The 15977-nt window shown below is 44.3% G+C and overlaps 1 long non-coding RNA gene across 2 annotated transcripts in view; it reads right to left on the bottom strand.

Moving 5' to 3' along the window:
• Positions 1-618: 618 nt before the first annotated feature.
• LOC115341803 overlaps positions 619-15977 on the bottom strand; it is a 121691-nt gene continuing 106332 nt past the window's right edge. For both annotated transcript variants that reach the window (XR_003923526.1, XR_003923527.1), the window contains exon 4: positions 619-681. This is a non-coding gene — a long non-coding RNA (uncharacterized LOC115341803). The remainder of the gene's footprint in view (positions 682-15977) is intronic.

Below are 15977 nucleotides of genomic sequence, written 5' to 3'. Positions count from 1 at the left end.
AACTTTTGAAATAACCATTTGAAGGGCACATGGCACAACATCTGATTTCTCCTAATCCAGGTGTTTAAGCTTAACCCTTCAAGGTGACCACGTGGAAGCAGATAATACTACATTGTTTACAGCTGCATTATTTTTATGCACACAAATGTGGGATGGAGTGTATTTCCCTGCGCAGTATGTTCATTAAAAGCATGCAAAAAGGGTAGGCAAAGAAAATCTCAGTAGCTCAGTTCAACTCTATTTATATCTCCATCTCTCTCGCGTCAGTCTTGTGACCAGCACTGGAGGTCACACACTGCCCTGGTCTCACCACCACCTCGTATGCCAGGTGGGCAGCACGGTGCTGAACTGGTCACAGGTGGTCACTCGGATATGACCCGAGTCACTCGGATACGTGCATGTAAGCTGCTCTGCTAGCCCTCAGCCAGCCCCATGCATGAGACTTCATGCCAGGATTGGGGTAGGCTGAGAGGTCTGCTTTGCGCTTGGTTTTGGTGGAGCCATGACCATGCCAGGCCAGCCCATCTCCTCCCAATCAGGTCCGGCACGGTTGCACAGCTCATCATCAAACACACAAGGAAATATTTCTCATGGATATGGTCTGAAGCAAAATCCCTACCTGCTCTTGACTCCTTCAAAGGCTGTCTTCTGGTGAGGGCTTATCTGATGGTTTATCCTTTGCTGAAAGACAGAAAAAACCAAAGAACAAATGCTTGTCAAACGGCAGTTCGGTTAGAAAGGATGGGACACTTCTACATGGGGAGAAAAGATGCATTTTGTGTTTACTTTCATTACTCTGCATTGCGTGTGACACACACTTAAAAACTTGCATAATTCTCTCCACCCAGTTTATTTTTTTTTCCCATTCATCACACTCTTCTCTCTCCATGAGCAAGCGTATTGCTAATTAGGACAGAGGAACAGATTCATAAAATTAGTAGGACTCTTTTTTGGCGTTATTGCTTTCCCTGCCTCTCTCCAACCCAAAGTCAATCCAAATCTTTTGGGGAATTCAAGCAAATTTTCATTAACGTGGATATAATGTGCTCCTGAAAAAAAGATGGATGAGAGTTAGAAACTGTGTGAGGAAGGGTGATCAAGATGACGAAAGACACAGAACAGCTTTTGCAAAAGGGGAGATGCAAAAAGCACATGTGTGCCACTGCACTCTGCCACGGGCAAGCCTTGCCTTGTGCATTGTAGATGCTATTTTGCTTGACTGAATTTCCTTTAGTTTGAAAAATAAGTGCCTTTGCTTTAGGAGCAGAGTGACCTGCATCCATCTCCTTTGTCACCATGAAGTTCCTATGTCTGAATTTGTTGCAGTGTAAAAACCGTGAGTTTCGTTATCAAGCTTCTGCAATTCCTGGCCAAACCTGGTTTGGCTGTGGAAGGACAGAGGTGTTAGGAGCCTGCTTGTATGTCCCCTCAGCCACAGAGACTTCTAGTGAACGTCTGCGCAGTGCAGACATACTTAGTAGAGTTTATGGTGATATAAAGCGATGCTCCACCTAATTGTCTTTACTTAAAGGAGTTTCTAGGGAACCTGGACAATAAAACATGCAAAAGCTTCATTGGGCTCACACTATGCTTTATTTGCCCCACTTCTAAAACCTAGCACTACTATCAGATTTGTTCCCATTATTTGGGAGTGATCCTGTGGGAAGAAGCCATTGTGCACGTCCCACGCATGGGAGCAGTCCGGGAAAAGCCACTCCAGCTTCTGGCTGAGGACCCTTTTCTCCATCCCCTCAACACATTGAGAAATAGGCCAGTGGTTAGTACAACTGACACTGCTGCCAATGAGAAATATCTATGCCTAAAGCCCTCCATGAAACAAATACCTTGGCATGGGAGCGAGCTTCTTGCACCAGATGGACCCCCTGGTCTCTTGGTAAATCCGGTTCTTAGGCTTTGCCACAAAGAGGCTTAAAATTAATTAGCAGATTTTTTTTTTTTTTAAAGTGTTCTGTGTACAAGGAGTGTGTGAGAAAGGACATTCATTAGGAGCTTTTCAGTACTTATAGGCCAAGACGAGGATTTATTGTTTGCATGAGAGTTCCTTTTATAACTGGCAATTTCAAATTGTTAAAGGTTGCAAGCAGACACCTTGAAGATGAAAACATTCCCTATTTTCCCAGAAAGACAGTCAATAAGGGGAAGGTTTTCTGAGTTTCTGAAGGTGACCACTTTTACCAAAAAGCATCTGTCCCCTTTGGTCCTCGTTTCCAGACAGCTGTCACCCAGCAGCACTGGGGAGGTAGATCGGTGACAAGAGCTGATACATGGTGTGCCCATGGAAGAGGACTTTCCAACGAGCAAACCACCCCAATCTTCAGCTACTGAGAGCTGACTCGTCTGCTGCTGACCATAGACAACTACTGAGACTGTTCTGCAACAGCACCCACTGTAACTGCTCTAAAACCACGGGTAGATGGTAAGAAATCTGCCTAGTTAAGCAAATCACTAAAAAATATTCTTCAAACATTTGCTCCTGTATTGATTCATTCCTTGACCTTGGCAGAGTTGTTTTCAAACAAGTAAATGTTAGTGAGCCTTTGGCGGGAGCGGGGTTTTGAACAGGGATGTGCGGTTGCCTCCCCTGGCAGTGTGGTTCTGAGGAACTGCACTTTTTCCACCCAGAAATAACCCCACACAAGGTGTCTGCAGGTCCTTGAAAGCCTGCCAGCACAGCTTGGCTTTCGGAGTGTTCAACCCTCGCCCTAACCTCGTCAGGAGCCAACTAGGGCTACAAACAATTCACAAAAGCATTAATTTAGTAATAACTTTGAAAAATGCAGATAAAGCACTGGGAGGACACATCCACAAGTTAAAGTTTTTCATCCACTCTGGAGGACAAGAAAAGATCCCTCAGTGTTGGAAGTGAAGCACTATGATACCATCCAATGTTATTTACCGTCTGCAGCACTGTGCTACCTCTCCAGGAGCTTACAGTGCCCATCACAACATGGAAGAGGAAGAGATGCATTAAAAAACATGAATGAGCAATGTGGTGTGATGCATGCTGGCACTTCTTGGTCTTCCTTTTTTGTTAAAGTGTTTACATGAGAAGGCTCGGGCTGTCACGCTGCTGCATTGCAATGAAAAAGGTGTTTTTCCAGAAAGAAAAGTACAAGTTTCTGCTGCATTAGCAATACCATCCTTGGCTTCTTTAGTCTTTAATATCTCCTACGAGTATTAATTGATTTACATACAAGCCTCTGGTGACCAAACCTGAACCAAATTAAAGAAGTTTTGCTTTGTCGTAAATCTACCCTGCACGTACACGCTGCTGGCTATCGACAATGAGCAAAATCCCTGATTTTGCTAGAAAAATTTCTAAACTCAGTCTTGCCTATTTTATGTACTTCTTCCCTCTGCTTTACCACTTGATATCGCTGGGGAAATTTCCACTGGAAAAAGGCTGTTGTCAGTGTTTTGCTGACGGTGTTTTGGATCAGCTCTGAGCAGTGTCAAGTGGCACCGTGTTTAAAACTGTCAGTCTGCCCACTCAGCCACACTCTCCCATCTAGCTGCTCAGGCAGTATCAAAAATGGGAAATTTAAGGAGAGTTAGACTAGTTTAGAGTTAGAAAAGTTATTTCAAGGATTTAAAGAGCAGGAAACACAGGAAATCCTAAGCAAAAAGGACATAATTTGTAAAAGAAGTCGTCTGAGGTTGGTAAACTGGATTGCAGACCTCCTCCTGCTATCCCAGGTTAGGTCTGAGATGACAGAGAAACTTAAATCTTATACTTTAAATCATTAGAAAGGGAAACCATGTCTTTACAGGACTTGAGATTCCACAGATATTCGAAAAGAGAAGTTCGCATGAAAAAACTGGGTTCCCAGGACAGAAATTTTTCCCTACTCCTACTGCCAAGCTCCTACGAAAAATTTTGGGGAATGCCTATAGCAGCCTGCATCATCAATACTATTCCACTGACCCAGTTCTTAGTCTCAATTTTCTATTCTATCCTAGTAAAAGTGGATTTCATGTACAATAATCTGAGGATAGCAGAGGTGAGGGTATTTGCTGTAAGGAAAGCATAGAGAAGATAATATTACCAGGCTAGACTACATACAACTATAACTGTTCAAGTATTAAATCCATTTTTCACCATCAGGAGTGTTATCCAACAGCATGAGAAATACAAGCAGGAGAAAATATTCTCAAGTGAAGGAATTGATGGTCAAAGCCTGAAAGTTTGGTAAAATGCTTTTCCACTTCATGTCCTACAAGCTGTCAGCACTAGGATGGAAAACCGCAGATCAGTAATTGTAAAGGACACTTCTTCTTTCTTATACTGTCTCTGTCTGTAAGGCAGGAGGATGGCAAGTTAATTAATTATCTCCAGCATCAGTTTACTTGAAGATCTTTTTTTCCAGCAGTGCATCAAAGGAGACTGATAGAACCCTTGATTAGAGGGATAATGAAGGAAATCTCTAATAGATTATATCATTTCTTGCCCGTCTGCAGCCATTCTCAAACTGGCTGCTTTTGCAGGGCTGGGATTCATGTCTGGAAAATATCACAAGCATGTAAATCCACCTCAAATGCAAAATTTATGGAAAAATTCAAGTAATTGCATGTTTACCATATTTCTGTCAAAGATCTGGAAAAAAGATATCAGACCATCTGACTTGCTACAGAGCAGAGGTTTTCCATGTGTCCTGTTAGGGTCTCTGACTCTGTGGAGATAATCCATATTTTGAAGTTACGTCAGACATGGATAGAGAAAATTTATTAGACAATACAGAGCAGGACAAGAGCAGAGGCAGGAGGAAAGCATATGCTGATGTGGGGGTAAGACAGTTTGATGTCTACTTGTTGTCTGTCCTAGGAAGCCTGTGACTAATAATGACCATTAGCACGGGCCATAGATGAGGTGCTTTATCGGAATTTTTTTTCCTTCTCATCTTGCCTGCTTTCACCTGCACCACAGCATCTCGCCTAGTCCTTGCTTCAGACCAGCAGGAGCCCTCGGAGGGCAAAGCTGGTTCCCACTGCAGCGAAGGAAACTTTGGTACTGCAGAATCCCAGCGCTCCATCCCTGTCACACCAGTGCCCCGTGGTTTGACTCTGCATTTGAAGTCCCTTGGGGATTTTAATGCCACTTCCCTCTTACCCAGACTGTGCACACGCTGCCAAATCTAATAGGGAGGAGAAATGAAGTGTCAGGTTCTGATACACCAATGCATCGTGCTGATTTCTATCTCACACAGATAAACCCCAAGCCATTCCCAAGAAGTCCCAGTGGCACATTTAAGCTATCTATTTCTTTTAAGATGAGACTGAAGATTCTCCCCTGGTGGTGTTTGGTGCTTAATAAACTATTGGCGGCACTAGTTGTGCCGACCCTTGGATGCTCAGGCACCCCAGCACCAACATCTAAAGTGAGAGTTTGCGAAAAACCGCTGTGCTAACGAAGGAATTGCTAGTCTCGTGAAAGAACCACAGAGGGAGACCACCATCACCACCTTGCCCATCAGAACCATCCTGCTCTTGCACATGCATCTCCATCACCCAGCTCTCATCCTGGCAGATGGGTGGCACGGAGAGATGCTCCAGCCCTTGCCCTGGGTCCCTCCTGTCCCCTACAGCCACCAAGGGCAAAAGTAAATGGTGCCATGCAAGGGAGAAGAAGTAAAGGCAGAGGGGGAGCAGAAAGTGTTTTATGGGGTTAAATGTCCCAGTCTGAAGTAAAGCAATTTCCTTCGGTCTCCTGCCATTTCCTTGTGGAGGCTTATCATCTCCAGCTGGGACAATATAAAGGCCCATTTAATCGAGATCCATTTAACACTGAATCACGCTAACAAGATTACTTAGCCAGGGCTAATTCTGCATTTGCTGAAGTGCAGTATCCAGGGTGAGTAATCTCTGTGTGCTGGTGGCAGGTTCAGAGACAGGTTAGCCACTGGCTTAGCATCACAGACAAAACATGGAAAGTACATGGAAGACCATGACAATGAAATTGCAGCCAGTTTAGCCTATTGGGCTATTTCCTTTCCCCTACTCAGTGTTATTTGAGATCAGTGCAGAGAGGGTTTCCTCATTACCCCATAGGATCCTAAAAGTGGAATTATTTTCTTTGTCCTCACAAGCAGCTGAGCAGGCAATACAGCAAAATCCTCTTCAGTCATTATCTGTTAAGTGCATGGCATCCTTTTGTGAGTTAAATGACACAGTATTTCTTGCATGGGACTGAATTCAAAAGGTTTTGCCTTCCATCAGGAGATAACTCAAGATTTGAGTGCTAATTGAATACATTTATATGCACACAAGTGATAGGCATTCATACAATTTCTTAAAGTAGATTCTCACCATTCAGTCATTTAAAAATATAGCACTAAGGGCTCTATTATTTATGATTATTAAATCACAAATCTGAGTAGCAAAATACTTCACTCAGGGAAAGTGTGAAGAGGCTGTTTCAGAGGAAAATCTCCTTTTTCAGAACTCACAGAACACCACATCATCGCAGGAGGATGCTGATAACTAATATTGTTTTACAGCTAAGGCTCTCAGAGTGACTTACTCAGGTAAATGGATTAATCCTAATCACCCTTTCAAATGTTCCCAAATCCTCCAAGTAGTCAGAGCTAAGGTTGATGTGTTCCAGTGAAATATTCACTTTTTCCTACAGATTGACTCATTACGCCGTCAGTGCGGGATTTGGGACGTCCCCAGTCATCCCTTCCTTGCTTTGAGAGGACAGGATTTGTTGTCACTTCAGGAAGGATTCATCTCACCTGATGTCAGAGGTCCACAAGGCAAGTGTCTATACTTGCGTTAGTCTCTTAAATGCATAAGTGGAGAGAAATTGGAGTGATTTGTCTGACCTATTTTAGGCAACCACCTCAAGATGAGAGCAATTGCCTGCTGGAGGTGCCCATTTCTCTCCATTGATGGTAAATGAGGTCTGAGTGTTCAGTGCGGATGCCGAGACCCAGGCACCATCTCGCAAGTCAGGTGAGATGGATCCTATCCAGCGTAATTGCAACCTTTCAAAAGGCGATTCACTTTTTTTTTTTTTTTTTTTTTTTTTTTCTGTCAGAGAGTTTGTTTTAACCATTTGGGGAATTTCCCAAGTTTTCATTTCTGTCCAGTGTCTTTTGGTCTTTCTCCCCATTTTGGCAGACAATCCTTCAGGTATGGCAACCGGGCTGTTAAAGGGAATAGATGATGGTGACAGAGCCCTGTGCCTTTCCTTCCACAGAACAGAGCGACCAGAGCAATCTGGTTTTGTTTTGCAACCCAGCCCAGAGCCTCTTTTGATGCTCTGAGGGCTCATCCAGGCACAGATCCAGCTCAAGGGTGGGCCAAACCCATCTCCACAGGCTGGCTGCAAGCTCTTCTGGGGTGGGCAAACACTCCGTTCCTCCAAATGAAGAACAAAGCTATGCCAGGTCAGAATGACAAGACCAGTGACCTCCAGAGGTCCCTTCAAACCTCAGCTGTTTCATGATTCTGTGAAAAAGGAAAAGCTCTCCAGTGGAACACCTTCACACCTGGTATGGAGATGCCCATGCTCCGGGTGCTAGCGGGGGCATGCTTTGCTCCTGGTAACACCCAGCCCTTCAGCACAGCTGGGCAGGCAGCTCTGGGAAGCTTTAAGACAAAGACATCTGTGGAGCTGGGTGCCTTTAGGGTATGGCAGGAGCTGGGTGAAAGCCTTCAGTATCATAATTTATATTCAGATTTATAAGCCCACATCCCATTCTCAAAGAGTGACTTAGACACTCGGGAAACTAAATACCACTTAGACACGAGCTTTCAGGCCCCGATATGCAAAAGCATGCAAGTGTGTAATGCTACTTCATGTGCCTAATATACGCCAATTCCAGGATGAGATTAAATGCTTACATCAGAGCTGGAACCAAGCCCCATGCGATTCTGGCCAAGTACTGAGGTCACTTGTGAAAGTGGGATTTCTGCTGAGATTTTTACCTTTTTTTTTTTTTTTGTCGTCCAGACCTCAGACTAGACACATACACCCCTCTTCCTCCCCGCCATTAAACTCAGGTACTTAAACTGTGCCCATGGTATCTGCACACTGGGAAGGCAGTTTGCTGGTCACCTCTACACAGGGAATTCGTATATTTGACGTCCATCACCTAAGTGCCAAGTTGCCTAGGAAATGGCCAACAGATTTTGAAGTTTGTAAGAGAAACATGCAGGCATGCATGAGAAACATGCCTGTATAAGGCTTGTTTCCTTGAGAAACAAGGTGTTCAGTCAAAACATTCAGAAAACCTTCCAGCTGCCCTCATGACTTCATTCTCAACATCTGAAAGCACAAAGATTTTTAAGTGTAAAAGGGGAATTAAAATCGGCCTCAAAAATGTGATCAAGTCACACTGAAAAGTCAAGGCACTCCCTTTAGCAAGTGCTCAGGGTGTTTCCGACTATACAAACCCAAACCCCCATTCCACTCGTATTCCTTCAAACAGCAGTTAACTAGCTCAAGGAGTTTGACTGCACACAGAGAGCCCTGCCCCTTGGACACTATGGGAAGAGCTGAGAGTCTTGAATTTAATTTCTGACACGGGCAATGACAGCATACGGTCTCAGGCAATCACCTTCTTGCATCGCCTTCTCACCATCTTCCATTTTGGACTATGGAGCCCAAAATCTCAGAGGCAGGAGCCGGCTAACACCCTGCTGCTGCAGTTGAGGCAGCTCAGCCCTTTCTGATCTGGTGGGACACACGACGGAACTGCTGTAGGGATGCAGTGTACAGCGTACCCCGCGTACGGGCTCCTCCATGTGCTGTGGTGCACACAGATGTACGGCACGTGGGGCCATACAGAGTCTCAGAGACAGGGCAACGCAAGAGGCAATGCACAGCACACGCAACACCTGCACCACGGGGACCACAGCCCCTCAGTCCTTGCCACGGTGGCAGACATCAGTGGCACACAACCTCTGTCCACACCAACAAGGCAGCACGTTCCAATGAATGAGTTTGCAAGCATTTTCCAATTTTAACTTCCCATAAAAAAAAACAAAAAACAAAATCTCTGGTAAAGACACAGACTTGCACGTGGCAAGTTTAAGCCTAAATCTTTCTTTCCTCCGTTACCTTTTCTGAACCTCTCAAAAATAATCTGCTGGCTGCAGGTTGAAAACTGCTCCATTACTTGTCATCTTGTTTTGATATAATGCCATCATCTCTAATTGGTGGGGCATAAGGGCTTGAAAGACATTAAGTCCTGCCTGCACGTGTGCCGAGCGGTTACCGCGGCGTGATAACCATCCCTCCGACATCTCCCTGCCCGTACGCCCGCCGGCTGGGCAGCAGTGCCTGACCACGCTCACAGCAACGGCGAAGGCAAAGTGTCTCGCTCCAAGCAATAGGACCAAGTAGACTCCATGGGAATTGTTATTAACTTGGCTTTAATTACAAACTAATTTCTTCCTGCATAGCCAGCAATTTCAAGCTCTGTGGAAACTAGAAGGAAACAATAGCATGCCATTTCCCAGCAAAAGGAGCATAAACAAATAGACAAAATTCAGAGCTTCAAGAGAGTGATATATTTAAATGCCCTAAATGCAACTATCTGAGAAATTTTCCTCAAGCTAAGCAGAAAGCTTTCTCTTTTACTCTCCAACTAAATATTTCATTTTTAAGGCCATCCAGTTTTACCAAGTTATAAGGAAGACCTAGTAGTTCTTTATAATGGGAACTGTCTGCACCTAAAATATGCAGAGGCTACCACCTCTCCGTAATAAGCTGGTGCCGTAGGTTGCTCACCGGCTCGAGCGCTGCTGAAACCGTATTTAGCAGCTGACAGATTGCAACGAGAACTGGGGGAGCATGAAGGCTTGTTAGCGGCAAGGTTTTCCCAGCTGAGGCTCAGACATGCACTGATTGGCAATTCAGATCACGGAGTTTGTCCCGGTGGAGCCTCCATATGTTTCTTCCCCTGGAGGAGCGATGAATGTCAATTCACCCCTTGGGGTGCGTCAGGCAAAAATCCTCCCGGGGGTGAAACGAGAGCTGACAGCAACCGGCCACAGGTGCCCAGACCAACTTTCACACATGGGCCGATTTTGCTAAGAGTCAGGAAAAAACGAAGCTGTGTTTGTTGCATTTCCACACGCATTGCTGGTGTATACATTCCCCTCTCAAAATTAGCTATATGGAAACAGAAATGAGGGTAATACACGCTTACATACCATAAAACAGGAAAATGAATGTTTATGCTGGTAACTCATCAGCACGCTTGGGATTTCCCCACAGTTCCTGGCAGTACCCTGAAAACGCAGTCCGTGACAGTCACAGTGAATCGATAGCTCCGTTCTACTCTATTCTGTATGCCCAAACCCATCGTGATCTATTTTCCTTCCTCATGTCCATGTCTCATATCAACCACTTCTTCAGAGCATTCTGCCAGCGGCTCTTGACGGGCTTTCCAGACCTTAATTAAGCTTCAAGACATCTCCGTGAAGTTGACTAATATAACTAAGTGAATCTTGCAGATGAATAAGCCGAGGAGAGGTGAGATCAAACAGCAGAATGATGGAGGAACAGTTACCCAGTGGCAAAGTAAGTCGCAGGGCCCAGAGACCCCACCCCTGATGTCTTACAAAAATCACTGCCTTTCCCTTCCCATATCTGTAGCTGATTATGCCATGACTTTCTCCTGGAAAGGGTAGTTTGGACTATTGTCTCCACAAGAAAAAGCAGCTTCTTTTGTCAAGAAGGCATCAAGGCAGAACTGCCACCTCTAGCAGTGCCACACAGGGATGTTTCTTGCAAGTATCAAGAACGGTTGTGCACACACATGCAACAATATATTTAACTATTAATTAAGGTGTCAGGAAGCTGTAGTCCAGTGGCTTCTTTCAAATGAACTTTCTGAAATTACAGTAATTGCATAGATTATATTCAGATCATTCTCAGATTAGCTGGCTATCTCCTAAAAACAATCTCTCATGAGATTTCTTTAATTTCAGAGTAAACTGGAAGAATGATTCAAAAGAAAAGCCGGAATCTTGCTATGACCTGAAGCATGGCTTGTCTCATAGGTTTAAAAGGGTTATTATGGACCTTAAGATGAATGTGCACCTAAATCCCTCCATGACTGGGGCCTTACTTAGCTAGACCATTTGCTTGGGTCTTTTTCCTGGAAGTTGATGTTTACAATGAAATATTAGGGTGTACTTCATTAGAATGAAGTATTAGGGTGTAACAGGAACAAAATGAAAAATTTCCCAGCTTGGAGTCGAGCTGGATCTGTGATGTCTCACTTTCCTACAGGCACTCTCCTTCGAAAGAGCCTTTCCCAGGAAGTTCAGCATATTCTCAATGCTTGAAGAGCTCTTGCAAAGGTTTTTTTTCTTCTGTGCCTGTATCCAAATGAGATTATGCTGTGATATCCTAAGCATTGTGGCCACCCATTGCTTAGGATGCTCAGCCCTTAGGGGCACAGGTTCCAACATCCTCTTCCATTCCAAAATTCAATGGCAGAAGCACTCAAGAAGAAATCACTCATGTAACACTTGTCGATTAGCTTTCGACATGTGCCGGGCTGTTGCTTGGCTTTGCGCTTGCCCTCCTAACACCAGCGTTAGGACTGTCAGGGAGCAGCCGAGAGGCCACTTGTTCTGGCAGTTCGCACCATTGACCTCTCCTCTTCCCACCTGGGATCTGGCGACAGCATCACCTAACACTCTTCCTAAGTCTGCCAGAGGGGACAAAAACTATACAACTGTGGCAAACTTCATGTGACACCACTCCTCTTTAAAACTGTTGTTTCCCAGTGCTGGGACTCTATGGAAAACTATAAAGTGATGGCAGCTCTTGGGACCTAAGCCATGCTGATTTTTTTTTTTTTTTGTTTTGCCTCATCTGTTCCTTTATACTTCTTCATGTCCCAAGTGACTCTGACAGAGGAATTCCTGCTTTTCATTTTTCTGCTGTACAAGATGTCAGCAGATAACAATCCATGCTTCATTGGTGCCGTTCCATAATTGAAAGAGCCAGCAATATATCAGGCTTGGAGTCTGCAAACCCCATCAATAAGTACTCTATTGCTTGGGCATAATTTTCCACCACCCCCCGGATGAGACTTAACAGGCAGTAGGGTTATATTGCTGAACCCACACTTCACTGCAAACTGTTTAAGATAATGCCTACTAAACTATAGTCTATTGTCAGAAATTAGTTTCTCAGCCAGCCAGCATCTAGCAAAAATGTACTTAATATGCAAGGCTGTCTGTTTAGATCTATCTGTTTTCCAGTAACTGTTTCCTCAGTTCAGGGAAAAGAGAACTGTAGTCCAAAATAACGGCGCAGGTTTCCTTCCAAGTCAACATACACAGATCTACGCTTTTCTCTAGGAACAAATTTTTCCTGTGTCACCAAGAGGGTTTTTTTGCTTGATTTATCCTGCATTTTCAGCATGTAACAGAGACCTTAACAGCTTCTGCAGCGTTACTGATTGTGTGAGGGCAGCGTGAAACTTGCTTGGCCTCTCTTTTTAGATTTAATTCTCTGAGCTTTTCCGTAGCACGTTAAGAATCAGCTTCCTGGTCCATTTCAACAAAATCCCATCAAGTCCCAAGAGTTTCCCCTTTAAATAAATACCAGGGGCTTGAGTTTTAATTACTTTCTGTAGAATCCCCTTATCAGCAGTAGCTTTGACAGGCACAGGCTATACATTATCTGGAAACACAACTGAGATCTCTAACTCCTTCCATGTCTTTAGCCCTTGAAGCTTGTCTCATACCTATTACATATCACGGCCAGAGTATGGGCTCTGATATCTGGACAGGCAGCTCTTTCCCTCCATAGCTTATTTTCCCAGAGGATCCTTGCACCCTTCCCTTGTTGCTGGCACAAATAAATTGCTGATGATTCAGTCGTGCTGGCTATCTGTCTGCATACCAGACATCTCCCAAATGTGTTACTTGTTGCACAGAACCCTATTTTCATTCGGTTTTCATCCGTCAGCTTTGGGGCTCTGCAAACTTCCCTGAAGTCCAGTGCTTTTGTTATCTAGAGCAAGCAGTCACCTGCGCAGGTGGTACCACTCCTTGTAGCACCAAAGGTCTGTTGCAGGCATCCAGTGACACTGCACAGGTGCACAAAAGAAGTAGAGCAGCTGGAGGAAGTGGTGCCTTTCTGAGGTTCAGTGCACCCACACCTCTTCCGTTTCTAAGAGGAATTGCAAGACCTGGTTCAAATTATTAAAAAAGAAGAGCTAGTCATTGTTTAAACTTTGCATAAAGGTAATTTTGAGTTCTGGATGGAAGTTCAGGTCCTTTAATAGATTATCTTGACTGGATCAACCATCCACCAGTCTAGCAACTGCCTCATAAAACCCAGAGGGAGCATATTTCACCCCAAATCCCCCAAAATCTGTCTGCTGCACTGCAAGCATGCTGACTATCCAACTTACTGAAGGACCTCATTACAGATTTATTTGAATGTCTCCACATTTTTATCCTTGTAACCCCCAGTGAGACACGTTGCACTGCCCAGTGAGAACTATGTTTGGGTCTTCCACCTCCCGCACCGTTCCCCAGTCCCTCTCCATCCCTCACCTGCCCAGCTGGTGTCCGGTCTGACTTTTCAGCCTCCAGAAATCACTGGAGGTAAGAGCTGTAACCTAGAACACCTATATTTCTGATTACCTATTTTCAAAGGCTCAAAGAGCTCTATTCCTGACCATGCTGATGCCTAAACTCTGACTGCGGTCCACGCTTGCTGCTTTTATGTGTGGCAGAGCCGTGCCTGCCCTGGAGGGCATGCGCCCACTGCCTTTTTGCGGTATTAATAGTCCTGGACTGCTTCAATTCACCTTCGTGCCAGAAATGAGGTAGCCAAACTTCACGCCACTGAGAACAAAAGCAGGCAGCAGACCAGCCTCAAAGCAAAACTAGACATAAAAACCCATTAAACCTCATGGTTCAACACATAAACAGAGCAAAGGGAGGACCTCCCAGAGTCCTGCGCTTGAATCCAATAACCATCCATAACTACCCCTAAGGATAGTTTCTAAAGAGGGGAGAGCAATAAACAGCACTTCCCCTCTTCATTACACAACTCCAGCAATAACTATGATGAATGGCAACGAACAACTGGGTTTCATTGCTAGATTTCCAGGCTGTGGTGTCCAACAATAGAAGCATAATAAAGACAGATGGCAGTGGATTAACTCTTCTTGCAACGCGGCCAGTGCTGGTTGTTCAACCGCGTTCATCCCAACTCAAATGCAGGCAGCCTCGCAACAGCCCTGTCCCTGGCAGGCAGCAGGCAAATGCTCCTTGCTTCTGTACAGGAGCAGTGTTAGGTACGATGGGGATCAGGCATAATGCAAACCAGAGGTTTTGTTCAGACCAGAAAGCAGAGCTGAGCAATATATGCTAATTCTTGTGCTGTGTTTCGCTTTGAAGCACAGCTGTTAAACGTGCAGAAAACTCAGAACAAAACTAAGTGGTTTTTCCACAGAATATTTCTGCTCTTTTTCAACTGATGGTATTAATTGCTTGACTTCTTTTTAATTTGGAAACCTCAGAAAGAAAAAAAAACCAAAACAAAACCTGAAATTGTTGCTGCTTTTGTGCAAAAGAGATTGCTTTTTAAAAGTTGCTACGTTTTGCCCTCCACTTTCGCCCATTTAGCATAAATAATAAAGATTATTTTGCATTCTTTTTTGGTAGGCTTAATGTGGTCCTAATAGGTGCATATTGGATATCATTTTAACAGTACCAGGAAGTTTTAGGTCAGTTCAAACAACAGAGAGGAAACAGGGTCTAGGAGGGCTGGGGAGGGAGGAGAGCTGGGTTGTTCCTGCAGCTCTGGCAGTGCTTTGCTATGTGCAAATGTATGAAATTCACTCTAAGCTTCAGCATTAAACGGGTGTATGCACTGCCAAAATTAGCAGGGGAGGGGTTTACCACAATGAATTAATTGAGTTTGTAAAGCATTTGGAGACCTTCAGATGGAAGGCGTTAAACAAAGTGAAAATTACCATTATTTCTGCTTAAGTGAAACTGCCAAGCAATGCTACTTCAATCATTCATTGCAAATTCAGGTCTTTCTTCTGTTTATAAGTCCACTGTAACCAAGCTTAATTTCTGCAGATGTATTTGTTATTCAGGAGCATTCGCTGGGTTGAATAATTTTCAGACGGAGTTTTTGGGAAACATGTTTGATTCGCCTATTCATTATCTGTTACTCCGGATGTGTGATGGGCTACACAAGGCAGCATGTTGCTGTTTCCGCTCGCTGCCTGAATGGCAGAAAGTTTATTAGATGGGAGAATAATGAATAACCAATAATGAATACTCTTGTTTTCATGTGAGAACAGATGAGCATGTGAAAAGCAGTGTCTCTCCCCACTTTCTTGCCAACAGATCCCCATTCACAATAATGTTCTCCAATAGAGAAAATCAAGCACACTCTTGATTCAGCCAAATATCTGGCCATTCACAAGCTCCGGTTTTACTGTATTACCAGAACTACCTACATGCTTGCCTGAAATACAGAGGTGACTACTCTGGGGTTGACCTATTGTCTTTACAAAGATGAGACAACAGAAAAATGAACGCCTTTGTTTTTACAATGTACATTAACCAGCCACATAGCGCTTTGGGTTTTTTGGTCTCTCCTGAGCATCAGCAATTTCTCCCTACAATACAGGATAACTCCTGCTCTATGCGGGCTTCTCTATAATACCCCATCTTGTCAAATCAGTTTGGTCTACGGGACTTCTGCAAGCCCATGTGCCCTGGTGCAAACATCAAATGCCCAACAGCGAGTCACGCACCGAAATCCGATTGCACCAACCACCCCAAAATCATATCCCCTGAAACCCTCCTCCCTGCTGTAAAGATGGAAAGCTCAAATTTACACAGAACCGTTTCCTCGTTTCTGTTTTTGCTGACCGCGTGACTCCCAGTTGCATGTAATTATTTTGGTATGCTGGTGTTAATGATGTGTCCAGTTCACTTAGCCTGTTCAT

The sequence above is a fragment of the Aquila chrysaetos genome, chromosome 5 (genome assembly GCF_900496995.4).
Source record: "Aquila chrysaetos chrysaetos chromosome 5, bAquChr1.4, whole genome shotgun sequence".
In the NCBI taxonomy this organism is placed as follows: Eukaryota; Metazoa; Chordata; class Aves; order Accipitriformes; family Accipitridae; genus Aquila; species Aquila chrysaetos.
This window is presented reverse-complemented; position numbering and strand designations above follow the sequence as displayed.